Raw genomic sequence first — 27,086 nt, forward strand, 5'->3', positions numbered from 1 at the left:
CAGGGGTGCTGAGAGGATTCACCAGAGACAGAGTGGGGAGCAGAGCAGGTGGATCTACTGAAATACACTGCTGAGGGGAGCAGTGGGTGAGGCAGGAGAGGTCTGCTGCGCCATGTGGGTCAGCTCCAGGGCCAGGGATTGAATTTGCTCTGAAGTGGCTGTGGCTAGCTTGCAGTGCTGTGTTCCAAACCCCTGCCCCACCAGAGAGGGCCCGTTACATTTATTAAAAAAAAGCAGGCAGGCATCCCTAGCAGGGGCTTGCATGTGAGCCCTGTTCTGGGCACAAAGCAAATAGGTAAAGTCAGGATTTGTCTAGACTGATCCCAACATCACTTCATTCTAGTGGTCTTCATTCTAGAGGCCTGCCAGCCAAGGTGCCAATGGAGTTGTGCAGTATGCTGCCTCCAGGGGGCGCTGGACAGTCCGAGGGCAACAGCCTGGCTCCCTGGGCCCCCGGCTGAAACTAAAGCCATCCCTCTCAGCCTGTCTGTAAGATGGGGGTCGGATGAAATGAATCGGTTAGGACCTAATTACCCACCGCAAGACCATTTCCAACTCTTCCCCCTCAACAATGACCTCATTAACACTAGCTACATAAATAAATTGCTAGGTCAAATTCTCCTTTTCCTGGCCCTACTGAGGCAGAATTATCTGAAAAACGGCCCAGTGTGCAAACAGTGGAATGCTCGAGACCACGGATGGCACAATATTGGTTTTGTAAAGTTCACAAACAAGCAAAACTAGAGAATGTTTCATCCAGGGAACATGCGTGTGTATATGAAGTGTGTGTGTGTGTGTGTGTGTGTGTTGTTCACAGACAAGCAGCCTGACAGTGGGTGAATGCACAATTCAGGACAAAGGCCTGTCACCGGGACAATGCAGAGCTGGAAGCAGAGGAGTGCCCAGGAGGCCTCAGCGCTGTGGCCAGGCTCCTCCGAGGCCCAGTGATTGGGCCGTGGGAGTGGATTTTATGCTTCTGCTTTCTGCGTATACCTAATGTATATTTCATTATGTTTCAAATGTTACATAATTTAGAGAAACCCAAGGCAGCTACTCAGAAAGCAAGTGTACATGAATAGGTTTATGGAACGGAAAAAAAAAATCCCAAACACATTATCAATCATCAGATATAGAGACAGCAGTAAAAAGACACAGAAGCTCCACGCGACATTAAGCTTCCAAAGTGCTCTGCTCGCCCTCGGCAGGTGTAGCTCTCGTCCTTCCTTCTCGGCAGGCCAGGCCAGCAGCTGGAACTTCTGTGTCCATCTCTCCCCGTTTGCACAGACGGCCTTCTGCTTCCTGTTCTGCCCCTAGCCTGCTCCCTGTAACTAGCCCTGGCAGGAGGCGGAGGGTGTCTTTCTTCTAGGAAGTTCATTGCTTTTCTTTCCTCTCACTTTTTTCCATCTCAGAAGGAAAAGCAACACGCCCTGTCTCTTGAGGGGCTTTCTACCTTGTTTTAATGATCCCCATGCTACTACCTTGTTTTAATGATCTTAGTACCTGTATAATGCTCTGCAGTTAGCGACTCAGCAAATGCGGCCCTCCCTGGTGACACAATGGGACGCAGCACGGCACGCTGGCTGCAGCCGCTTCAGTGCAAGTTCGATCCCCGGCCCCAGAGGCGACCCACATGGTGCGCCAGACCTCTCCTGTCTTGCCCACTGCTCCCCTCAGCAGTGTACTTCAGTGGATCTGCCTGTTCTGCTCCCTGCTCTGTCTCTGGTGAATCCTCTCACTCCCCCTGTACCTCTGGCCTGCACCCCGGTTCTGTATGCATAAATAAATACATCTTAAAAAAAAGAAAAAGATACTCAAGAAATGCTTATTTTCTTTCCTGTTCCTTGAGGCATTCACTCTCGGGCTCTGCCTCCCTAGAACAGGGCCAGGCCCTTTGAGTGGGCTCACACTGTGACAGTCCTGGGGGACAGCCTTGTGTCTCCCCCGTGGGCATAGGAAGAGAGGAGACCACCCGTAAACAACTCTTTTCCCAGGCTCTCAGGTGGCCACTCTGCCTTGCGGGCCTCAGTCTTCCTACCTGTCCGGTGGGCAGAGCTGTTTCTGCCTGTTTGAAGGGCTCAGAGGCAGGCCTCGAATGGGGAAGCACTTGGGCAGGTCAGAGGCAGCCTTGGGGAGGCCGGCTGAGGGGCTGAGTGTCTGCAGCGCTTTATAGCATCTGCCCACACAGCTGTGTGATGCCCCCTTACCCCCCGCTGGTGATGAGGACACTGGTCACAATGGCAGCCACCAGACACGTTCATTTGTCTTCCCTTCTGCTGGGCTGCCGGGCTTCAAGGTGAAGGCCGAGTTCACAGGCATGGCATCACCAGGACAAGGGCTCTCCGCAGGGATCTGTCATCTGCCGGCCAGGGGTCACAGAGGGGTCGTGGCCTCTTCCTCCTGTTTGCCTCCGAGCCCCCGGCAGGGCCTCCGCCTTCCATCACCTGTCCCCTGTCTCTGCAGCCGGGGACTTCTCCTTGCACCACGGCTGTGACACTTGACACAAGTTGCAGCATATGGAAATCAGCTTCCTTCCACCTGCCTGAGGAATGGTTTTCAGTTTTCAGGCCCCAGAAGGTGTTGGGACGCAGACAGTTCTCTCTCCTGCCCAGAGAACAGACTGTTCACAAAATAGCCTTTGAGGAGTATGTCAAAATTAGGTGAGGGAGGACAGCTAGGAGCTTTGTGAGGGCTGGGCCTCAGACGTTGGGGGTTCTCGGGGGCCTCTGGCCTTGTGGGTAAGTCCTGGCCCCTCTCAGCCACCCCCGTTCCTGCACTAGGACATGTTGCCAATTAGGCTGCAGCCACTTATGTCATATCCCTATTACCTTCTGTCTGTCCTTCCACCGTGGCTATGTTTCAGCTGCGTGACCTTGGACAAGGGTCTAACCCCCACAACCCACCTCGTCATCATCTGTAAAAAGGAGAGATGATGTCTTGCTAGTTATGATGGAGTTCGGAGCAAAGGTATGTGGAACCCCCAGCAGGCTGCCAAAGCCCCAGAACATTCTAGCAAGTCCTGAATTCATAGTTCTGCAGCACACTGTAGCCCCAGCACACAAAGCTTGCCCTTCGGGGTATGCTGTGGGTGTGTGTTAGAAGTTCGGCTGTTTGTAAAAACTCTAAAATCTTAACATGGGACGCAGGAAGGAGCAGAACTTTTGTGCTGACAGTTCTTTGTTCTTTTTCAATTTGAGCCCATTTTCTTATTTTGAAGATTCATGCCAGTACGTGAATTTATTTCCTCCCTTTCTTTTCAAGAAGGTAAGCCCACATCTGCGTGCCGAGGGGGCTCTTGACGGCTGTGTCTTCCGTTCTGTGTGTTTGTCCCTCTCCGATTGGGGGTTCATTGCAAACTCACCCACCAGCTGCTTGGACCCCGGCTCTCTGACCAGATAGAAGCAGCAGGCCCAATAGCCACGCAACAGGCAGTGCTCTGGCTTCTGATAGAAGAGGTCAGATGCACTCGGCTTATTTAGAATGTGTTTTTCCTAACTTGCCCCCTCATAACAAAGGGAGAACCAAATCACACCCTCATTAGCTTCAAAGAGAAATACTGATGTTTGGATTTTTTTCTTTTTCTTGCATTGGCAAGAGATTTAGTTTTGCTTAAAGGAAACACAGATGACGCTAATGAGACCACAGTGTCTTAATTTGCATATTAGATGAGATAAATATTGAGCTAATTAACACCTAGGATGAATTTTCATTGCCTGGGACGATTGTTCTATGGTGATAGTAGTTCTCGCTGCTGCTCATCCAGCAGCAGAACCATTTGAAGGGAGAATCGCTTCCCAATGAAAACTGCAGGAAATCCACCCAGGAAATGCCATCCAGGATTCTTAGTTTAATCAGCAGCACACAGACCAGAGAGCTTGGCTGCGCGGGGGGTGGGGGTGGGGGGGCTGGGGCAGGGGACGTTGGTCTGTCCCATGCAGGCTTCTGGGAAAGACCATGAGGGGAGACACTTGTTTACTCCAGTAGCAGGACTGGCTGCGTGGCCCGCGGGCCTGGTTGAAATGAACGGGCGTCCCTGTGTATTGATCGGTAAGCTCAGCGCAGTAGTAGCAGCATATTAAACCGAGCATGGTCTGTGAGCTGGGGGTGGGGGAGGAGGATTTTGACTGTGCAGGTTACCAGCTCTTGAGCACCCGCCCTGTCTGTTGCACTGAGCTTGGAGAGAAAAATGGGAGACTTTTTTTTTTTTTTTAATAATTATTTATTTGTAACTGGGGTATAGGCCGGAGTTCAGGAGCAGTGAGAGGATTCACCAGAGACAGAGTGGGGAGCAGAACAGGCAGATCGACAAAGTACACTGCTGAGGGGAGCAATAGGCTGGTCAGGAGAGGTCTGCCGTGCCATGTGGTCACCTCCAGGGCAGGTGGGGATCGAACTCATGGGAGACATTTTTCATAACATATTATTTCACACCTGCTCATTTCAATGGCTTGAATGAACTCAAACTATTAGAGGGCAGGGTGTGGACCTCATGAATCCCCCGGCCTTTCTGCTCCAAATAGGTTCTGCCATCAGCCACATCAAGACAAAACATATTCTATGTGTAAAACCTTTAATGGAGAGGCACTTTAATACCATTAGTGTGCAGTACAGGAAAGGGAACGAACGAAGTTTCCAGATAAGGTACCGATCCCCTCGCGGGTACATGCCCAGCCAAACAGGTTTGGCCCAGAGCAGGGCCTCGGAGGCCTGAAAGTCCACCACAGTCTAAGGCACCTTCTGGGTGGGGGGCCCAGGAAAGGAAAAGGAGGGGCAGGCAAATCTGGAAGGTAAAAAGCAAAATCAGAATCAAGGTAAAGGCTGCCATTGGCAACCTCCCCTCGGGTCTTTCCCCCACGTCTGTTTCCCCCAGCCCAGACCAAGGAGCACGTGCTGCTTCTTCCCGTGACTCTCTGCTCCCGTCCCTCCTGGGGTCCTCTCTGGCCTCCACCCTGCCTCCAACCTCCCTTCCTTCCCAGCCACCTCTCCCATTTCACTCTGCTCAGCTCCATCCCTTCTGGGTGGGGCGGGGAACAGGAACCTCTCCTTTCCCTGGGGACCACCTGGATGCAAAATTAAGAAATGAAACTGAATGGGGAAAAGAATGCTTAGCACCAGGCCCACGGCCGCTCGCGGGCCACTGCACAGGCCAGCTCTCACCCTCCATCCGCGTCTGTCAGCATCTACGCTTTCACTTGCAGGCGCTTGATGCTGGCGAGGCCTCCCACTCCCAGGACGACTTTCCACCTTCAGCAAAGCTCCCTCACCTTTCAGCTCCCAGGAGTGGAGGTCTGCTACTCTGCCTTTGTGTCTGAATTGCTTTCTCTCTTACTCTTGATGTGCAATCAGGGCTATTTCTTTATTGAGGACCACTGGCAAATCCCCAGCCCTGTGAGGGTGTGCAGAGGAACGGAGCAGATGATTGCTGTGGGGCGGCCTGGAGGAGACTTCTAGCCCATGGAAAATGTCCACTTAACTCACAGCCTTAATTCAAAGGAAATGCCAAGTTCTTGACGGCATGCTCCGTGGCAACTGAAGAGAAGATTGCAAAGAGGGTGGAGGAAACAGTGCAATCGATAGCCACACGGGGGATATTGGCATGGGTAGGTGTGTGCTTGTGTGTGTGGTGCGTGCCTGTGTCCAGCATTGCCCGCCAGAATTAACCCTCGAGCCACAGTTAGGATGGAAATAAGGGCCACGGTGTCATGGGCTAAATTCAGAGAAGCTGTGGCCACGTCCTTCCGGAGGGAGGAGCTGTGGTGGCCAGGGCTGCGTTGCCTAGAAGGAATGTTCATTCGTTGCCTTCCTTTGGGTGATTCATCATCTGTTGCCAGTGAAACATTCATTTCTGTGAATTTCTCTCTTTTTTCGACAACCACCTGGGCGCCCGGCATCCGGTGGGCTGCCAACACACGCCTGTTGATTGACTGACAGAGATGTAGGGAGCCACCAAGTGGGATTCCTCCCTGAAGAAGTGGCGGCCACGTGCCTTCAATTAGTGCCTTTCCTCCTGGCTGGAACTCTTCAGTATGACAAAGGCAGCCGGTTACGAAGGGATGTGGGAAATTGTCCAGCAGTGCCACAGATGTCACACGCGTCCCAAGCTCTCAGAGACAGCTGAGCGCGATGATAGGAAATGTGGCTGTGTGTCTGGGTCATTTTGATGGGCCGCCCCCCTTCCCCGCCCCCCGTGCCCTGAAGGGCAAACTTTCCTGCTTGCAGCTCTAACAGCCCAATGGGAACAGAACTTGCAAGCCTGCCAGTTTGACTAGTGGGGTCAAATTGAGCAAGTATTTTGTAGTTCAATTTTTTTTTTTAAAGTAAACCGTGAAAATGACAAATGATAACATCTCAGCAGGCAAGCTCCCCACTCTCGCCATTCCAAAGCTACTGAGAAAGGATTTGCTTCTTACAAAACGGGGGCCTGGGCATTTTGGAAGCCCTGGTGTTCCCCTGTGTCACCCACAGTGGTATCACACGTCACTGTGGGCTCAGCGGTGCTGGCTAGTCTGAGCTTGTCCTGCTTCAGACCCACTGCCCACTGCCTTAGATAGAACTGGGCATCACTGTGTATGCTGGGGCCTCTGTTACCAATACCACAGACCCAGGTCTTAAACAACAGAACTTTATTTTCTCGCAGTTTGGGGCTGGAGATCAAGGTGTCAGCAGAGTTCGTTTCTTCTGGGGTCTCTTCGACTTGCAGACAGGTGACTACTTGTTCTGTCCTCTGTCGGGACACGGGAAACCATCTGACACCTCTCTGGTTCTTCTAGGCTGGCAGATAATCAAACAAGCATCAGACACAAATTGATGGGAAAAGTCAAAAGGAAGTCTACACGGGAGAAACCCAGCAGACTGAGTAACTGGTTTCAGAGAACGTCTTAAATAGCTTAGCTGAGACATAGGAGGTTGGAGAAGACACAGGGAGGTGGCCGGGGAAGACACAGTAGACAAAGGTGTGCAGGTTGGAGTATGCCTTCTTCATAGAAAGGGGATAAGATCAGGTCTGCAGGCACACGCCCTTACAGAAGCTCTGGTTTTCAAACGCAGTCTCCACCCAGTCTTCAGAATCCCACTTATGAAGTCAAATTGCCAAAAAAATAAAAGATATATTTTGGGGTGACCGATGTTTGCTCCCCTGCACCTCACCTGGCCTTTGGTATCTTGGTATCTCTTGTCCTAATCACCTCTTCCCGTAAGGACGCTGTTAGGCCTTGTTTTGACTTGAACGGCTCTTTCAAGACCCTATATCCAAATAAAATGCAATCACATTTTGAGGTACTGGAGCTTAGAGCTTCAACATAAGCGTTTTGGGGCATTAGTCTAAATCATAAAGATGATCAAGTCACTTACCTTCACTTTACTGGTACAGACTGCCAGAGGTGGGGGATTAACTGGAGGCATTTACAGACAGTGGAGCAAAGATGCTCTTGGAGAGAAGAATGGAGACATGTTTTCCTTATTGTGGGCCTCAGGCCTCCTCCTGACCCTCCATCCTGCCCCTTCTCCCGTGGGTGCAGCAGCCACCAGGCTTGGGCTGTTTCTCTGCTGCTCTCCTACCTGTGCAGATGTTCACAGAAACTTGCTAAATTTTGCTCTGGTTGATATTTTTATTATCAAAATTTTATTAGTGACTACAGACAACTATAAAGGGGTGGAGATGAACAACGAAAGGGTTCTGGGGCAAGGAAAAGGCTTGTTGACTTTTTGTTTTGCAATTTTGGCTCTTGATCCATCATCCCTCCTGCCCCCCGCTCTTAAAAAAGGTAAAAGGTTTCAGGGCCCTCCCTGGGGGTGCAACAGGTTCAAGCGCAACACTGCCAGCTGGCTGCAGTCGCTTCAGTGTGAGTTCCATCCCCGGCCCTGGGGGTGACCCACATGGCGCAGCAGACCTCTCCTGACCCGCCTGCTGCTCCCCTCAGCAGTGGACTTCATCGAGTCGGACTGTTCTGCTCCCACTCTGTCAGGTGAATCTGTTCACCACCTCCCTGCTCTTCTGGCCTGTACCCCAGTTCTGTATGCATAAATAAATAAAAAAAAATAGTACAGATTTTGAAGCAGAAAAGGCTCTAGCTAGTGGAGAAAGGTGAGCAGTAACAGGACCTCAGGCTGCACCAGGCCACTTGCTTGGCCCAATTTAGCACTGCCTCTGGGCAGTTGTCGGCAGTCTATAATTTCAGGTCTCTGGTCAAGACAGGAGGGTCAAGACTCTGCACCCACACTCCCCCCAGCTTTGGGCCCATGCCAGGACCTTCCAGAGCTCTCTCTGCTGGGGAAGCCATGGAGCTTCCACCTTCCCCTGTCGCCGGCTGCCCTATTAGGCTCAGGCCACCGGTCTGACCGGAGTCTGTGTTCTGTCCAGTGTGAAGTGACGCCCTGCCTCTGAAGGCCACGCGGCATGTCGTGCCTCACCTGTTGAGACCCCAAATAGCTATTCCCAGTGGTGATTCCCCCAGATCCTGCTGGAAAATTCTCATCTAAGAGGAAAACTCCAGGCACAGAGATGTAGGAAGTGCAACCGTCACTCCTGGCTGTCTCCCCCTCACCTTGCTTTGTGGTGGCTCATTCAGGTCCACACACCCCTCGTCAAGAGAGCCCTGACAACTCCAGATTGTTGAGCTGTAGCAGATGCTCCAGGACAGCCCTGCTGACCACTTGATCCAGCCTGGCCACCAGACTGGCCTCTGTCCTCCGGCCTGGCCACCAGAACCGGCCTCTGGCCTCCTGCCTGGCCTCTAGAACCGGCCTCTGGCTTTCAGTACATGTGTATCAAGTGAGCCATGGAGAGGTGACCATCACTGACAAAGCTCCCACCCCCACACCTGCTCAGGTGTGACTGCTTTAGAGACAACCCCCTCCCAACTCCTGTTCATGCCTTCCTCTGTAGAACCTTGCACATTTGTCTAACATTTATGCGCATATTATGTGGTAATTGTATCTGGTTGTTTACAACTCCCTCCCCACCCCAGCAGGCCATGGCCCATTCCTCTTGGTATTCTCCAAAGCCAGGGCCTGGCAAGGCCCATGATGCTCCAGGGCATGACATGACTGCGGTAGAATCACATTGCTTCAGAGCTCAGTCATGTTGCTCCATCTGACTTTGGCTAATTTAGAAACAATTACATAATGTATTCCCTCATTATTTATGGAGTAAGTGTTATGTCAAGTGTTAATCCCGAGCATGACAAATGAAATAAATGCATACTGGTTGCGTTATTTTCACACACTGGCGACTTTGCAGTGGTTACCTTTCCTTGCGCCTCCCTCGGGTAGGATCGGGTCCTGTCTGCCTCGTTCCCTGCTCAGTGCCTGGAGCCTGGCTGGTGGCCGGCACGTGGAGCTCTGTAGTGTTGGTAGAGTAAATGGACACGCAGGTGCACATTGCTGTGCTGTTTTAGGGGAGAAGCTAAGTCAGCATCAGCGGCCATTGCGTGATCACCAGGCAGAGCTGTGGCTCAAATCTGGTCTCTGACCCCATGGACCTGGTGTTCCCATGTCCCCAACCTCCCCCGCACTTGTAAGATGACAGGATCTCATTGTCACCAGCTGAGGACACGGGTGCTGTGACAGGAACTGAGCCAGGGGTTCTAAGTGGGCCTGAAGGCAGCGGTTTATTATCATTGTGATTATTATTATCAGGATTTTTCCTGCACATAGCCACGGCGAACTCATGGAGAAGCTGGTAGGTAGCAGGGCGCGGGAGATGAAGGATTTGTAACCTCCACGTGATGGGTGTCCATGGGAGCTGAGGTGGGCCACCCCCCAAAGGCGGGCCTGGTTTGGCCTGACCATCACTCGTTGCCCTCAAGAAGTTGCTAAAGCAAATGTGTACCGAGTAGCTGGGTGGGCCTGAGTCCAAGAAAGGACATCACATGCTGTACCCTCGGTCCGGTGACACAAGATGAGCTCAGACTAACAGAATCAGCCCCACCATGTGGCCGTCCGGCCGGTCGGTGGCCTCTCTGCAGCCTAGTGTGGAGTCACTCAGCAGTGTCGTGGCGTTCTTACCTCGACTACAGTTATCTGGAAGGTGTTCAGAGCTACCGGGTGCTGTCTGTCTGGGAGAGAGTCCTCACTTTGAGGGTGTTTGCGGGCCCAGGTCTGATGAATAGAGCCTTTGTCTTTTCACCAAAGTAATCATCTCCAAAGAAGTGGGAACTCAGCTCCTGCTGTCAACCCAGTGCTGAGGAGAAATTAAAGCTCTTGATCTGCAATTGATCAGCTATTAAAGTCACAGCGTGGGGTGTTGCTGTGCTTGTTCTGGTTTTTGTTTTGTTTAATATTTGCCTTATTGGTTGGAATGGCGCTCCTTCATTTGAGACACATGGGAAGTGCTTCTGGATGATTTATGCCATGGTGGGTCCAATTTGTGGGATAGATAACAGGTGCTCTTTGGGAGCATTAAAATGACATTGTTGTGGAATATTTATGCTAATGAAAAGCTCCAGTGATCACTCCTGGCTGATGGCTCAGGAGTAGCTGTCACCCAGTGAGAAGGAGCAGGCTGTGATGCCGGCTGCCTCCATGGCCTGTGTTCCCTGACCTTTCCTGAAAAGGGGAGAGATGACAGACACGCCCTGCTTTATCCCTAGTCTGAACCTACTGCTTTAGATACTTAAAGATATTTATGTGATCCCACACCCACCCCGGCCGGCAGCCATGATCATCCCCATTGCACAGATGCAGAAAGGGAAGCTCAGAGAGCTCGAGTGAGTTGCCCTAGGTCACACAGCTTCTGGAGACCTAGCTTGTCTGTCCGGAGGGCAAAGGAGTGCCTCCCTTCTCAGGAATGCATTTCTCCTGATCTTAAAGATGGGTGGTTTCTGTGCTTTCTGTGACAGCGGGAGAGAGAAAGGCTTGAGAACTAGGTCTAACCTGCCATGTGGGGGGTGTGGTCTCCTCCCCTGTGTGGGCAGGGCTCACTGATGACGCATCTCAAGAACCTGATTCGCGGGGACTGCTGGAGAAAGTGGGAGCAGGGCCTGTGTGCTAACTGTCTCCCACACGCTGGACCGGGGCCCTTCGTTAATGCGTGGTGTGTGTAGTGTTACTTCTATTCCACAGAAGATTGAACCGAGACGTAATGATGATAAATGAGCTACCCAGTGTCATTTGACAACCAAGAGACAGGGCAGGGATTTGAAACCACTGACATCTAACTCCAACCTCCATGCTGCTTTGAGGTCACCGCGTGTCCCAGTTGGGAGCACATGGGGGAGTGAAGAGACGTTCTGAGGAATGGGATTAAGTGGGGTGACAGAGTGATGGCTGTATCCAGAGGGGGCCAGCATGTGGAGCAGGTGTGCGGGGAGTCAGGACAGAGGACAGAGGTGTTCTCGGGGGAGCAGAGGTGATGGCTGTTCTGTGTGGTGAGCAGGCCACCCCCAAAGTGGGGGAGGGGAAACTGATTTGGAGAGGAGGATAACGAGGCCCCTTCATGCTCTGTATGGGGCGCTAGACATGTAATGGGTGTCCTCTCTCTGAGATCCCCACGTGCTACCTGTCTGTGAAAAGGTGAAACAGGGCCCTCCCTGGCGGCGCCATGAGTAAGGACGCAGCACTGCAAGCTGGCAGCAGCCGCTTCAGTGTGAGTCCAATCCCTGGCCCCAGAGCTGACCCCCATGGTGCGGCAGCTGCTGACCCGTCCGCTGCTCCCCTCAGCAGTATATTTAGTCGACCTGCCTGTTCTGCACCTCACTCTGTCTCTGGTGAAGCCTCTCACTGCCCCTGCACCTCTGGCCTCTACCCCAGTTCTGTATGCACAAATAAATAAACAAAAAAATAAACCTTTAAAAAAAATAAGTGAACTGGGCTCTCCTTGGTGGTGCAGTGGGTTAAAGTTCAGCACTCTGAAGCTATCTGCAGCCACTGCAGCACGAATTCAATCCCCAGCCAGGGAGCTGACCCACATGGCCCAGCAGACCTCTCCTGTCTCCCCACTGCTCCCCTCAGCAGTGGATTTCATTCTGGTGAATCCTCTCACCTCCTGCACCTCTGGCTTGTACCCCAGTTCTTATATGCATAAATAAGTAAATCTTAAAAGAAAAGATGAAACCACCAGCCTATTTCTCCTCCACCATCTCCGCCCTTACATTCCCAGCCTCCCTTCCAGTACGTGGGGCAGCTTGTTGGGGGAGTGTTGTCTGCTTTTCCTCTGTTCAGTGACGGGCTGCAAACAGATCCTCTGGCCAGGAGATAGCTCACTCCACCTTAAGTGTGATGAGGAACAGGAAGTGTCTTGTCGATGTTCTGCATCATATATTTGGGGCATAGAGGCACAGTCAACACTGATGGAAAGGGTCAGTCTGGTTGTGCTACACTGGTATGCTCACTTTGCACTGTGGGCTTATTTTTTTAATATCTAATTTATTTGCACATGCAAGAACTGGGGTGCAGGTGCAGGGATTGGGGGGTGGTGAGAAAATTCACCAGAGACAGAGTGGGGAGTAGAACAGGCAGATGGACTGAAACACACTGCTGAGGGGAGCAGCGGGGAGACAGGAGAGGTCTGCTGCGCCATGTGAGTCAGCTCCCTGGCTGGGGATCGAACTCATGCTGCAGTGGCTGGTGGTAACTTCATAGTGCTGAGGTGTAACCCCTTGTGCCACCAGGGAGACCCTGCCCTGCACTGTGGGCTTTCGATAGCAAACAGGAAGTGATTCCTGTTGGTAAAGGGGAGTTAAATATGTCTAGGAACTGGAGTCAAGGTAGAGGCCTGTCCCTCAGAAACTGCTTCTGTTGCTACTCAGTATTGCTAATTCCGGGGTTTGCCTGCAAACCCCAGGCTCTCCCAGGGTGGGCTTAGAACAAGCCAACAACAGATACCGAAACCCTAAGAGCTGGGAACATGGTTCCTCAAGTCAGAAGCAGATAGACTAGAGCCAATCGATCCTGGGGAACAAGAGTGTTCCCCATTTATTGAGGGCTCACTGGAGAGGGGATGAACACGAAGTCACGGCCCGCTGGGAGCCACATTCTAGAAGCAGCTGCCTGGAGACAGGTGAGCCGCGCCCTCCTTGCAGATTGTCAGACACTATTTAGAGTCTTTTGTTCGAGGCACTGGTTGAATGCAGATTCTGATGCAGTGCTGAGCCAAGAGTCCGTATCTCTAACAGGGCCCGGGCTGCTGATCGCCCTTGGGGTGGCGCCTGGGCCCAAAGCTGCCTACTTTGTGGTTGGCCTCTTCATTTCAGTGTGCGAGTAGCATGAATCACGTCCTCCTTCCAGAGCCTGGACTCCAGCACCCTCAGCCAGTCCATTCATGATCTTGAGGAAGAGACTCCAGAGAAAGCTCCCCTCCCCCTCTCAGGGTTGATAGAGACCTCGCGGGGGTGGGGGGGGGCAGGAGGGGCAGCCATCTGCGCCTCGGAAGCCAGACCGTTTCCTGAAGCAGAACAGGGGCAGAAATGGGCCTCCTGCCCTTTGACCTTCTCCTTGGCTGGACTGGGGGAGTAAAGGTACCTACCCTAATCTAAGGAACTTGAACTTTATGACACTTTTGCTGCTCAGTATGTTTAGAAGCAGCCCCCCACCCCCACCCCCCAACCAGCTTTTTCCCTTTGTCTCGATGATAAAAATACTTTTTCTCAGGCCATGAGTGCGTGTGTTATCGCACACATACAATTTCATCCTAGTCTCTGGCTAGCATTTTCAAAGCGTCCCACCTGTCAGCAACACGGTGGGTCACACTGAGTCCTCCGACCCCTGATGTCTGAGTTCACTGCTGGGATTGGTGCAGTTCCCACGTAACCAGCCCGGAGAGGCTTGGCGTCATGCAAGTGTTCTGTTACTTTGCTGAAACTCACACCCAAGAGCTGCGGGCAAAAGCTGAATAATGGCCTCTGCAAACCGGAAATCCACTCAGGTGGGAGGCCAACTTGTAGCATCCCGGCAAGTGTTCAGAGAGCCAAGGAGTCTCCATCTGTGTCGTGTGCACAGACAGGGGAGCCGGGCAGCTCTCAGGAAGGGGTATCCTGGCCTTTTCCATCTGGTCAGAGATCAGCCGCTGCTCTGTGTTCCAGAGATGTGAAGCTTCACTGGGGAGGGAGGGACCCACATGGCTCTCACAGACCCACGGGGTTTCCCAGAAGGGGGAAAAAAAAAGACAGCCCTGAGTAAATGATATTTCCTCAAAAATATGACCTACAGAAAACACAGCTGTTTCATGAGCTGGGGCCTTTGAACTGTTCACTCTTTCCCGTGCTCCTTCTAGGGTGTCACAGCTGTACTGCCTACCTGCCCCCTGCCCAGGGTTGATGTCACCAGGTAGCAATGTCATTATCCAAAGCTTGCTGCAGAAACTTAACCTGGGGCAAGGAGACAAAAAAAAAAAAAAAAAAAAAAAGCCATGTTGTGAACTTTAATTTCTTAAAAGTTTGGGGAGAGGCCTCCCTGGTGGTGCATCGGGTTACGGCACAGCACTGGAGGCTGCCTGCAGCCGCTTCATTGAGAGCTTGATCCCCGCCCCGGAGCTGACCCACATGGTGCGGCAGACCTCCCCTGTCTCCCCGCTGCTCCCCTCAGCAGTGTACTTCCTTGATCTGCCTGTTCTGCTCCCCACTCTGTCTCAGGTGAGTCCTCTCACCACTCCCACACTTCTGACATGTACCCCCAGACAAAGTGGGGAGCAGAACAGCCAGATTGACAAAGTACACTGCTGAGGGGAGCAGCGGGCAAATCAGGAGAGGTCTGCGGCGCCATGTGGGTCAGTTCCCTGGCTGGGGATCGAACTCAGGCAGCAGTGGCTTCAGAGAGCTTCATAGTGCTGTGCTTTAACCAGTTGCACCGCCAGGGAGCACCAAAAATAAATCTTCTAAAAACAAAAATTTGGGCAAAACCGATTGGCCTGAGCAACAGCAGCGGTGGGTGTCAAAGCCCCCTCTGCTGCTCTGCTCAGCAGATGAGCTGACCCTGCATGCACAGAGTCCGTCCCTGGACTCCCAGCGAAGGGGCCACAGGTCTCGAGATTGCCATAGCAGGACTAACCATCACCATGCACCGTGTGGCCCGCATAGAGGGTCTCACTTCCTGTGCTCATGTTTCTTTAAAAATTCATACAACAGTTTCAAGCTTTGTTTTTACACATGTGATTGCTTGAAAGGGCACACACAACGCCTTTCGTTGTTGTTGTGGTTCTCTCTCTCTTTAAAAGCAGACCTAATAAAATCACTAAATGTTTCAGGATGCCAGGGCAACACTTTAAAGTCATCTGCAAATAGGGGAAGATTCCATAGCCCCAAGAAATGGAATAAATACCAGCCACCTTCATTAACCTGCTAAATTTTGGGAGGAGATAATAGTCTCAGAGACGTGGTGCTGTGCTTCTCCATCCCCCAGACAGCCTGGCAGTGACATGCCAGTGTAGGGGCAGCCTGCTGCAATTTAGTTGGCATTCCTGGCAGGAGCCTCGGTCAGAACACACCGCGATAGCCATCACACAGATGCAGGCCCTGCCTGCCCTGAGTTTCCAGTCTAAATGATCACATGCTAGCTGAGGAATCAGGCAAAGGAAAAGGACAGCTGAGGGCAAGGTCCTGGAGCGGGGCTCGCCCCCTGAGTGCTAATGGAGGATGACGGGATCAGGGAGCCCTGGGACTAGAACCTCCCCATAATTCCTAGATCCCCACAGTTGCCCCCATAACTTCTCCCCCTAATCTGCTCCCCATGACTTCTAGCTCCTTCAGTGCACAAGAGGTTGCCTCACTTTTCCTGAATCCCCCTGTACTCCCATCCCCACCACAGAGAAGCAAGGCCGAGACCATTGTCCTTGAGTCACGTCGAGGAGGACAATGTGGCGTGGTGTGTGGGGAGCAGCTCCCCCATCCCGCGGTCCCAGGCGCCAGGCAGCTTTGCGAAGATGTGCCTGTTTTTATCTGTTTATTTCTAGGTTGTATTTTACACATTAAGTCTGATCAGACTAGCGGTGACAAACCTCTCCGAAGTGACTAAACTCTGAAGCACTGAAATAATATATTTTTCAGCTGCTCCCAGCAGCTGGCCTCCTCGGACTACCATCCTGGGTCTTGGTAAATCCCCCCGCAGCCCTCCGCTTTCTCCTCCGACATTGTTGGCGACCCTCCGCGGGGCGCCTCCAGAGAGGAGCGGGTTGTTTCCTCAGCAGTCCGGTCTTTGGACAGCCGCACACACCCAGGCTCTTCTGAGAGCACGGCGGTAGACGTCTAGCCATGCTTTGCTCGGTCGCGTGTCTTCTGGGCTAGGACCGAAGTGGGTGAGGTAGACGAGCCTGCGTGTTCTGAGTTTCCTGAAAAGATCCGTGGCGTGTGCAGAGGGGAGGGGTTTGGGACCTTTGAAACCCAATATTGTACTAGAGCAGGACACACACATCCCAGGCTCCTCTCTAAAACACGCATTGTTGGTTGGCTGGTTCTGGGATGGAGTATCACCCCCACTCCACCCCCCCCCCCATTCTCCATCCAGACAAGACTTAGAAACAGTGGGCTCAGGGGTGCTATCCTGGGTGGTCTCCTAACAAGTGGAGTGGGTGGGCCCTCTGGCCGGCCCTCACACTATTTCCCACGCATTGTTTCGGCACCATCAGTCAATGCCGGCAGCCCTGGGGAGCCCTCGAGGGACGGGCCTAGGGCCCACACCCCCCACACTGGCACTGTGGCTGGAGGTACATTGTATCATGTCCGCCCCTCGGTGCCCCAACCCCCTTCGAAATTCTGCTTCTGGAATCCCTGGGTGTCCTGGAAATGACAGTGGGGCATCTGAAGAGCTGTGCCTTTTTGACTTTTTTTCTTTAAAGCAGCTTATTATTGTAGAGATTCCTCGCTCCTAAATGCCACTCTGAACCCCCCACCCTGACAGGGTGCAGGCCTGGTAATGGCCATTTCCCCAGACAGCCTGTACTGAGCAGTCGGGCTGCACAGCTCTCCTCCTGGGGGGCTTCTGAGGCTCTGTCTAGGGAGACTGAAGGAATGCCAGGTCCTCCAGACACCCCTTCCCTGAAGCCTGATGCCTTCCACCCCATGCAGCAGCATGCTTGGCTCTGAAGGAATTGAAAAACCTTACTGTGCCCAGAGAGTGTGATCCCCCCCTCATCTCCTCAGGCCCGTGCAAAGCTGTGCATGTCTCAGATGCTCAGGGAGAGCCTGGCTAGTCGGTTGGGGTGAACCCATTTTACAGGTGAGAAGAGCCAGACACTAGGCAGATGAGGCACAGGTAGGGTTCCGGATTTACCTGCCTGTGAAACCCTCTCAATCAAGTCGCCGCAGGAGGCTCTTTTGTCACTAAGGTCTAAAGGTGCTGGGAGGCAGCTGTGCAGTGAAGCCCTCAGCCCCCGGCCAGCGGTGCTTGAGCTGCTGTCGATGTTGCTGGAACAGGAACAAGACTAACGGTCGGTCGAGAGAGGGCTTTAGGTGCTCGCCTGGAGTTCAGACATGAAAGGACCTTAACGACTGGAAGACAGGTGCTTTCAGTCAGCCACCTGTGTCCTCCCGCCACCCTAACGTGTTGAAACCTGACCCCCGCTCTGATATGAGGGTGGGCTTTTGGGGGGTCATGGGGTGGCGACCCCAGAGTAACCCCTGTGCCTTCCCCTGAGAAGCTGGCGGCCCATGGGCCAGGAAGCAGCTATGAGTGGACACTGAGGCTGCTGGTGACTTGATCTTGGACTTTGCAGCCTGCGGAGCTGTGAAAAAATCCATGCTTGTGTTTTACCCCGCTGCCCACGGGATTCTCTTCCCACAGCCCACACTCCCGCAGACAACAGGTTTTCCTGGTGAGGCTCTCGGGGGGCAAGGCCCTGGGTGGGCAAGGCCCTGGCCAGAGCTCCCTGGAGTATCCAGGCGAGGCTGCGGGCTCTGGTGGGGTTGGGGGTGTGAGGGGTAGTGCCTGGGCGGGAGGGACGGGAATGCCTCCTAGGAAGATGCAGCTGATGCAGCATTGCTCTTCCATGCTGCTGACTCCACCTCTCTGGTGAGGGGCTCTTGGGCGTAGTAGGGTGTTTCCCAGCATCCTTGGCCGCCACCCCAGTTGCAATAACCGGAAATGTCTACGGGCTTTTGCCAAGTGTCCCACAGAGGGCAAAACCACCTGATCGAAGCACTGCCGGAATCCAGTCTCGCTGACAGCCTCTCTGACATCTCCCATGGCTTCACTCTCCTTTATTCTGGAAGGGAAAACGCAAGTGAGGCGAACGATTACAAGACTCATACCTGGGAGTGTGGGACTTTGAAACCACCTATGTTCGGTCCTTTACAAGACCCCGCTGACTGCTGTGGGGTCGCGGGTCATGGTGGCCTGCAGGCAGGGCTGCAGTGACCTTTGGTTCATCTCCTCCGGGTCGCCCCCGTGGCTTATCCACGCAGGGGTCGTGCCCCGCACAGTGAGAGCGGCTCGCTGGGTGGTATCCCTGCACATGCTGTCTGAACCGCTGACAGTGTGCCGTGAGTGGGTCGTTCATTCTTAGACACCCACTGAATCCCAGCTGCGTCCTGGCTGAGTCTCGTGCTGAGTGCCGGGAATAGCGGGGAGGTGGGGGCGGGGGGGATGGGGGGGGGCGATCATATCGTCGTCCCGGCTAGCTCGAACTCTGTAGTCCAGCTGGAGACAGATGACAAGACAATGACAGCAGTAGCAGCAAACCCAAACAGCCGCTCTGACGGGAAATGCTGGATGAGAGAACCCCACACCCATAACCCGAGGTGGGAGGGAGCGAGGTGACTATGGAGGCGGTTGGGGGGGGACGCGGGGTGGTCCAGGCAGAGGGAACAGCCCAGGCGAAGAGCCTCAGGTGGGGAGCATGGTCTGTTTCTGGACAGGGCTGGGGTTTGCGGAGCCAGGCCGGGGGTCTGTGCGACCCACCACCTTGACAGCAGTAACCCACTGGTAGCTCCAGCGAGTCAGTCTGGAGGTCAGATTTCAGGAATGATAAAGACGCCAGCGTGGAAAAGAGCTTGAATGTGTCCAGAAATCCTCAGGACAGCCCGATAAACGCTCAGCAGATACAGCAGCGCCTGCTTGTGTGACTCTCATCCCTGGACTTCAGACTCACTGGCCATCCCCATCAGTGGGGTGCTAGGTCCTCAGAGGCCGCCGAGGCTCCTGCTGTTCCCCAGCTCCAGCCGGGCAAAGCCCGTCCCTTCCAGACTGGCCTCAGTCCTGGACTGTATAGGGCACCCCCCGCCCCCCCCCCCGCCCATGCCCTGGCTCTCCTTCCCTCCTCCTCCGCTCTCCCCTAACGCCGTCTCTTGCCCCCACACTCAGAATGTGTTGCTCTTGGAGATCCCCTGTGCTGCCCGCCCCCCCCACCCCGCCCCCTTTCTCCACATGTGAGGCCTGGCCATCCACTCTTCCATTCTGTGCTGTGCTTCCTCAGTGCAGGGCTCTTCTCCCAGCCTGAGTTTGCTGGCACCCCGGCCTCTGTCACTTGGGGGTACCCCTAGTTCTTTGTACCCAGCCTGCTCCCTAGCTTGCCTGAGCTATGTGAGCCCTGGGTCCAGGGCAGGTTGGCCACGATTCCCGTCCAGGAATGGTGGCCTCCCAGCTGAGGGGCTCAGTGGAGCCAGCGTCTAGGGGCCTGGAGGCAGCAGGTGGCCACAGCAAGGCTGGGTTCACAGGTGAGCAGAGCTGGAGACTGGTTTGGGAGGGCAGGACTTAGAGTAGGCTTCTGGCACCGATGGGGGTGATGTGCCTGTTTGAACGTGGCACCTGAGTGGTGATCAGTGCCATGTTTCCAGTCCTCTGCTCAGCACTTTCCTAGAGCAGGGGCCTGCAGGCCGCTTGGGCGCCTCCTGTTCCTGCCCCCTCATCTCAAGAGTCTATTCTCTGGGTGGGGTACACTGCTCGCTGGAGAGCGCCTTCCTCCCCCTTGGGCTTTAGTTCCTTGGTGCCTGGTGCCAGAGGAGGAAGTTGGGTGTGTCCGTGTGTGGATTCTCTTTAGTTCATTTAAGACTGATGCAGGCTGCCCAGTGGGGACCAGCTCTTCTCGGGGCCATAAAAGGCAGGTGAATCTTTGGTGTTCACAGCGTGGAGAGGCGTCCTTCAGCGTTCAGTATTCGAACCCAGGTTTCAGGACTTCTTGGTGGTGTGATTTCAGGACTTCAGAGGCCCCTGCTGGGCCTCTGTTTCCTCACATGAAAATGGAGATAATACCCCCTTTCCCGCCATGGGAAACAGGTGAGAAACCAGGAGAAAGCCCCAGCCCAAGGTTGGCACGCAGGAGGCTTCACAGAGATCCGATTCTCCGCCCTCTTCCCTCCCCTCCTCCGCTTCCCCGCCCCGCACACACCTTGAAGGAATCCAGGACAAGATCACTTGAGGACATCTATCCTTTGTCTCCCTCGGACAGCCTCCCCCGTCCCCCCTTCATGAAATTGTCAGCAACAAAGTTGGAAAATAAGGACGCCTGAAGCAGCTCTCAGCACTGCACATCTGCACCAGACAAAACTCAAAAAGCCCTCAATCCCCAGTCATGAATGCACTATAAAAACAATGTGGCAGAAATGAAAATTGTTCCATCATAATATTTCACAGTTCTTTTTGACAAAAGCCAAGCCGCCCTCATGAATACGCATTTCCCAGCATCTTATGCATTATGCATCAGCCTAGAGCAGGGAACCTGGGAATTGCCAGTCCCTGGTAAAGGGCCTTTGAAAGTGCCTATTTTGTAAACAAATGGAGCCCAGGCCCAGCACTCAGACTCTTTAGTTAATTTAAGACTGACTCTGGCTGCCCAAGTGGGGACCAGCTCTTCTCGGGGCCATAAATGGCAGCTGAGTCTCGGGCGTCCACAGCGTGGAGAGGAGTCCTTCAGCGTTCAGTATTCTAATCTTTAATTTCTTCGCATCCAAGAAGGCCATTCGGAAGAGCAGGGACAGTTCCTGCTGGAGCCAGAGACAAATGTCACCGGAATGCCAAATGAGCTGGCCGAGGCTGGCTCGCTCACGGAGCGGTCAGGCCAATTAGTCAGGACTCTGACTCCCAGGAGCCTCAGGGAGGACTGAGCCTGCGAGGGGGGTGCTGACAGGGAGGAGACCAGGCGTCGGACATGCTGGCCAGTCCCAGGAGGCTGGTCAGCGGGAGGCAGCCTGCCTGCCCCAGGTGGGCAATCGTAAGTGGGTAGCATGCCTGTGAGGTGGTCAGCGGGAGGCCCTTCAACATCATTAACTGGCCCCTGCGTGTCCCCGATGGGGACACTGAGGTCGGACATTTGAAGTGGCACGTTCAAGGTCACAGTGGCTAGTGAGCAGCAGGTGTGGGACGCTGGAAGCCGCTGTCTTTTCGCGGCACCTCCCACTGCCTCAATCAGGAATTGGCAGCCCTGCAAGGACCGGGGGCAAAATGGTTTCCTGATTGCTCTGATTTGAGCGTGGGGCCGACTGGAACCCTTACAGCAGCCCTGGAAAAGAGCACAAGGCAGGGGATGTTCTGTATCATTTGCAATCTGTCCTCCACCACAGACTTCTTTTCAAAGGTAACACACATCGGGTGGATTTCTACTAGTAGAGGTTCTAGCTGCTGCAATAATGCAGTGGTGACTGAGTCCTCGCTTTGAGTGTTTATTCGAGGAAAATATTAAGTTCACATTAGGGTGAACTGCACGTTCCGTTTGAACTGAGGAACAGAAATTCTGATCGCTGGGACTGGGGAGGTCCCTGCCTTCCCTTCTTTGCTCCCCAAGTCCTTACCTGGAACTGTCCCTGGGTGTGTCCCAGCTGACATGCCTCTTGCCAGTGGACGATGGTGGTTCCCTGCCCTGGCGGACAAGGAGGAGGGGCCAAGCACTTGCTGAATTATAAGGCATCTGCGGACTGAGCTCACAAGAGGGGCAGGGGAGGACCCCGGTTAGGAGCCGTGAGGGAAGCTTCTCCTTAGGGCTCCGGCTTCCCAGCTGCTGGGCCCACTCGCTGGTTGGTGCGGCCCAGGAATGAAAGCAGGGCCGCTGAAGCTGATTACCACGATGGGGCCACTGGTTTCTCTGCGCAGACACCTAAAGGACCCCGCTTGGGCGAGGCCTCCCTGTCCTCTGCTCTGCACCCCAGTGGGGCAGGGAGGGTTGTGGGGGTTCAGCACTGACACCCAGAGTCCACCTGTGATTCTATTGCATACAATAGGTGGCACCAGGCTGCTGTTGGGTTTTAACTCCCCGACCCCACCCCTGGAGTTCGGTCCAGAAGTGGGTGTATGTGGTGGGGAGTTTTGCGTTCCTAATTTCCCCTGGACAAGCTGCTGATCCAGCAGCTTTGAGAACCACTGAAATAGAAAAAAAAAAAAAAAAAAGAGTCTTTACCCTATATAGATTCTCTGTTCCATATCTGTGCATTGTCAGGTGACTCAAAAATGCTCCCAACTCTTTGTGAAAACAATTTCAACCTCTTAGTAGCAGCAATAGTAAAAAGTGTCCCCACCTGTCATAAACACTTATTTGGTTCAAACCAAAGAATAATTTCCCCCTGAATTATGAAAGTTAAATGTTCACTTTAGGTATGCTGGAGAGTATGAAAGGAAAATGAACCTCCGTGGGATGCCTCCTGGCAGCTGCTAACACACATTTTGCCCTGTGAGCCTGTGAGAAGACACATATGCGGGCCTTTGCACAAGTTTGGTGCAGATTTCCTAGAAATCGGGAGCTCTTAAGGTGTTCAAGAATGTTATGACCAAAAATGCAAAAAGAGAAACGACACAAAAGGCATATCTGGGGGTAGATACCAGGTCCAAATTTCTGGAACGTTCTGTGGCATCTGAAATTAAAAAAAAAAAATTCAACACTTATCAAGGAGAGGTACTTGAGGTGGGGGCCCCTCTGCCATGGAGGCCTCACTGGCAACCCTCCTCCTCTCCTGATCTCCTGCGTCGCCTCTCGGAGCTCTTCAAGAGCCTGGACTTCTGAGCCCTCTTAGAAGCAATGCCTGGACAGTGTAAGGAGCTCACCTTGGGGCAAAATACACAGTGCAAATGCCTGATCACATCATTCTCTACCGACAGTCATTTAGGATTCTCTGAAAAGAACCATCTTTTTTTTGTTGTTGATAATTCAGCACAGAAGCACGTGCTGCCACTTTCTCCATAGTCAAAAGTCAGGACTCAAAAGCCTGGGCTTTCCCTGGCTGTGACCTGAGCTTGCCGGGAGCATTCTTCCTGTTCCTAGAAGGACACTTGTGACCTTACCTAAACCTAACTTCATCCTGAAGCCCCTACCTTAAAGTCCCGTTACACTGGGGGCCCAACATATGAATCTGGGGTGTGTGTTTGGGGGGGTCCAAACATCCAATCATGATGGCGTTTTGCTTCTGAGCAAGTCAATCAAGCTTACCAGGACCATTTACTTTTCTCCTGTGCCTGCATCCTCCATGATCTGTCAGCCACCACACACTGGGATTGGCCCACGGGATGCCTTAGAGTCGCCTGCCTCTCTGCTCTAGCACATTGCTTCTTCTACCTGGAATAGCTTCTCCTGCACCCACTGTCCATGCACAGGTCTGATTTCTACCGGCGCTCCAAGTCAATGTCTTTCCAGCAGCCTTCCTTCACCAAGCCTTACCTTGTTACGCTGACCTCTCTCTCTCCCCCACTGGTCTCTGAGGAGCTCCAAGAGGACAGAGACTGTCTCCCCCAGTTCCCTTTTATTCTTCAGTCTGGCATACTGTTGGTGCTCAACAGTGTTTGGGTCAATGGATATAACAATGGACACGTCAGAGAAGGAGACTACGTGGATGACAAAGATAGCAATACCCTAGCAGCAAGCTAGGAAGCAGTGAAAATGGTGATAAGCTTGCCCATGGATGTTTAATCAGAATTTCTATACCATGGCTTCAAACCAGGGGTAAAGCAGACCACAGGACGGACCACACCAGGAGTGACTCAGAAGCCAGCCAGACTTCTGACGAGGGTCTTGTGCCTACTTGAACATTCCGCAGACACAGGTGGATCCCAGCGGAGCAAGTGTGTCTGATAGAAGCACTGTCGCTACCTACAAATCATGAAGCCAAGAGCGAGCCCGGGCAGCTAATGATCATCTTAATTAACCCACAAAACTTTATGCATCGTCTGTGTTCAGCCAGCCTTTTGATCCCAGACAGAAATCTGTTAAGGCTGGTTGAGAGAATGAAAAGGCAAAATCTGATGAGCATTTTTTACCTTGGTGGATATAAATGTCAGCGGGTTCGATGACTCCGAGAGTGATCTATTTGCCAATAGCAATATTATATTAAGTTGGGGAAACAACATTCCCTTAAAGGCAAGCTGAATGAGCACCTGGAATAATGGCCTAAAATTACGTGTGTCCAGGGCCTGTTGAAGCTGGGAAGGACAGACATAACATTCCTGCTTTTGGAGGAACGCGTTTTCTCTAAAGTAGTATTTTCAAGGCTCATTTGGAGTCAGGAAGTAGTTGGAGACGGTGGTGAAATGATGAACGCTCTGCTAGGACAATGCATACAGTGCATGCACAGAGCACTTTGTGTTTCTCAGGGGGCTTGTGAATGTCTGAGATGCCCATCTGTGCATGCTGGTCATGAGTCCCTGCTCCTAGGAGGCTGTGTGGTCTAGTGTGCAAAAGCGAGGAGTCTTACCAGAATCATCTTTGAATCGTTGAACACACATTTCCGCATGTGATAATGTATCACTGCCACCTTCCAGGAAGGGGGATGTAAGGAATCTGACACTTGGGTGTTTTGAAAGCTGTTGGATCTCTTGCTCCCCATTCTTCTCCTTTCCTCAAGGCCCCAGACTTGAGCAGATGTGAACAGGCAAGAAGACAGGGAGTAATGGGTTTGCACCTAAGCCCTGGGTGTCAATTCTGGTAAATCTCATGACCTCTTCGCTGAGGAACATTTCCTGTCTTTTCTTTTCTTTCTTTTTTTTATTTTTTTAAGATTTGTTTTTTTATGTATACAAAACTGGGGTACAGGCCAGAGGTGCAGGGGGTAAGAGGATTCGCCAGACACAGAGTGGGGAGCAGAACAGGTGGATCTACTGAAATACACTGCTGAGGGGAGCAGCAGCAAAGACAGGAGAGTACTCCTGTGCCATGTGGTCACCTCCCTCACTGGGGATTGAACTCCTGTTGCAGTGGCTGTGGACAGGCTCGTAGTGCTGAGACTTAACCCCTTGCACCACCAGGGAGGGTCCATGTCTCCTGTCTTAAACTCTGTTTCCTCATTCCATAATGATTGTTGGAAAGACTGAACTGAAGGGCATGGAGTTTACAACATTTCATCCTATGTGAAGGAAAAATAGACATAATTATGAAGGTGTTATAAAGTGTTGTAAAAATAAAGGTGCTTGCTAGGGGATTTGTCTCAGATCTGCTCAAGAAGGAGATTCCCAGACACTGGATATGCTGGTTTCATATAATGCCTGGTGCTAAGTGTATTGATGGAAGGAACTCTCCATGACATTCCAAAGGGTCTGAGGTGTTGAGAAAGTGCTGCATTTCTTGAAATCTGCTCTGAGGGAATCCATGTCATTTAAAGGCTTCAAGAGCATTTTTCATAGTGAAGGCCATGAGCCAGTGACCATTGTCAGTGTAGACAGATGGGAGTATTTTACCCTATTCTGGCCTTTCTCACTTTAACTTCCAGTCCTTCCCCCATCTTGTCCAGGGTTTGTGGGGTGATTCCTACCACCCTCCTCGCCAGCCTTTCCTGGATCCCACCCCATCTCTGGGTGGCTGGACTGAAAGGACATCCACTTTAACTTCATCTCCATAGTTAGGTTTTAGGTTGGTGCTGAGAATGTAATGGACCCACATTATCCTATCCACAGCCTGCAAGAAAATTCCAGCCCATAGTAAGATGTTTGTGGAAGATGTTGAATGGTTGAATAGCGATCTGGCCCAGAGTTTCAGCTTGCTTGGTTACAGCCCTCAGTTACCTCTTAGGTCGGACTGGCTCACCTTAACAAAAACCAGTCACACTCAACCTGCAGCTTCCCTGACACTCCTTCAGGATACTCAGTCCGCCGGGCTGGTGCTTGGCCTCCAACAATGGATATTTTCTCCTCTTTACTAAGTAATTAGAAATTTCCTTCTTTTGTATTCAGCAAGCCTTGAGTCAAGAGCATAGGGTCAGAGCCCACTTCTAGTCAAGACTGGAACAATGTTGGCTGCACCAAGGTCACATTTTCTATATTTCCTAGTTGTCCCACACGCCTTTACCATTGGAGATGATTCATTCTCGTGCATGTGGGTGGCACCTCCCTTCTTTGTTGGGTTTATTCTTTGGGATACAGGGTCACCAGGGTTCTATGTGGTTTCGGAAGTGTCAGGAAATGACAAGACAACAGTCCCTTTGCTTCAGGTCTCTTGCACCAGTGATTGTCCCATTAAGATACAAAGTCTCAGGGTGTCAGGAGAAGAGGAAGGAAGTTGGGCGTGCTTGGCCCCCCTCTAGTCCTGAGTGACAGCTGGCAGGCTCTCCAGCCCCAGCCTACAGAGGTTGTCATCACAACATCAGGTTAAGTTTGATTCTGTTGACACCGGGTTTAGCTCTCTGCCATGCAGTTGGTTAGATCTGTGCATTCCTTGTTTTAGTATTATCCTCCTAGCTGGTGCCACTCAAAGGGAGCTATGGCCATTTTACTCAAGACAGCTCTTCATTGAGCAGGTAGAGAATTTCACATCCTGGCCCCACCTGTGAAGTCCACTTGTGTCTCCCAATCAGGGCTGAGCCAAATACCCTGCATCTGATCCCGAACACTGCTGATGGGTGCTCCCCAGCGGAGCACCTGTAAGTTACACAGAGAGGATGACAGAGGGTAGAGAGGCCAAAGTCACCCGAGAATCTGAGCTCTGGGGATTAAGAATAGAAAAGAGACCAGCCAAGAAGTGATCTTATTCATCCTCTTATTGGTACAAATGTGCTCACACGGACGTTTAGCACAATTCACAGCTCATTGGTTCGTGTCTAAGCTGCCTATAGACTCAATCTGGTCTCCTCACCCTCCCACGGGGCCAAACTTTCTTTTTTGAATAGGTGGGGACGTCGAATATTCTCGACCTGGAAAAGAGCTCTCTCCCTCCAAGTTCAAGTCCTCAGTCTAGATTTAGTATATCAGCCCCTTTCCAGAATCACTCCCCATGCTCACTGTATGCCCATCAGGATGTTTGCTAACTCCCTGTAAGGTGT

Source organism: Condylura cristata, unplaced genomic scaffold (genome assembly GCF_000260355.1).
Source record: "Condylura cristata isolate star-nosed mole 26May11 unplaced genomic scaffold, ConCri1.0 scaffold00028, whole genome shotgun sequence".
Lineage (NCBI taxonomy): Eukaryota > Metazoa > Chordata > Mammalia > Eulipotyphla > Talpidae > Condylura > Condylura cristata.